The following is a 443-nucleotide window of genomic DNA, read 5'->3' as shown; positions in this document are numbered from 1 at the left end:
GTGGAGGAGGTGGTCTGACTCTCAGGGGTGATTCTTTTTTATATACATCTTTTTTTCCCCTCCTTGTTCTGTGTGCGTCTTGTCGCCAGATGCGCTGAGAGCCGCAGCGTCGGTATATGGAAGTGGTGAGCTGCAAGACAGAGGCAGGCAGTTGCACGTTGTGTCCAGGACCACCGGGAGCCATGCTTTTCCACGGGATCTCCGGGGATCACATCCAGGGGATCATGGAGGAGATGGAGAGGAGGTCCAAGACGGAGTCGCGCCTGGCGAAGGGCATGCAGCTCAACGGGAGAGAGTCGGTAAGATCCAGGAGGAACAGGCTGAATCCGCCGCAGAATCCGGCTAAAAAAACGAACAAAAATTAGGTCTGTAGCTCCAAAACATCCTGGAGGATGATGCTTATTATACTAAATTTATTTTTATTAGATAGTAAATGAATTGTC

At 50.3% G+C, this 443-nt stretch overlaps 1 pseudogene; it reads left to right on the top strand.

The window, feature by feature from the left end:
• Positions 1-6: 6 nt before the first annotated feature.
• On the top strand, positions 7-299 carry LOC106512782 (LIM/homeobox protein Lhx9 pseudogene; annotated as a pseudogene).
• The last annotated feature ends 144 nt before the right edge of the window (positions 300-443 follow it).

This window comes from Austrofundulus limnaeus, unplaced genomic scaffold (assembly GCF_001266775.1).
Source record: "Austrofundulus limnaeus strain Quisiro unplaced genomic scaffold, Austrofundulus_limnaeus-1.0 Scaffold13454, whole genome shotgun sequence".
NCBI classification, from domain to species: domain Eukaryota; kingdom Metazoa; phylum Chordata; class Actinopteri; order Cyprinodontiformes; family Rivulidae; genus Austrofundulus; species Austrofundulus limnaeus.
The sequence above is the reverse complement of the archived record's forward strand: the minus strand, read 5'-3'. Positions and strand labels throughout refer to the sequence as shown.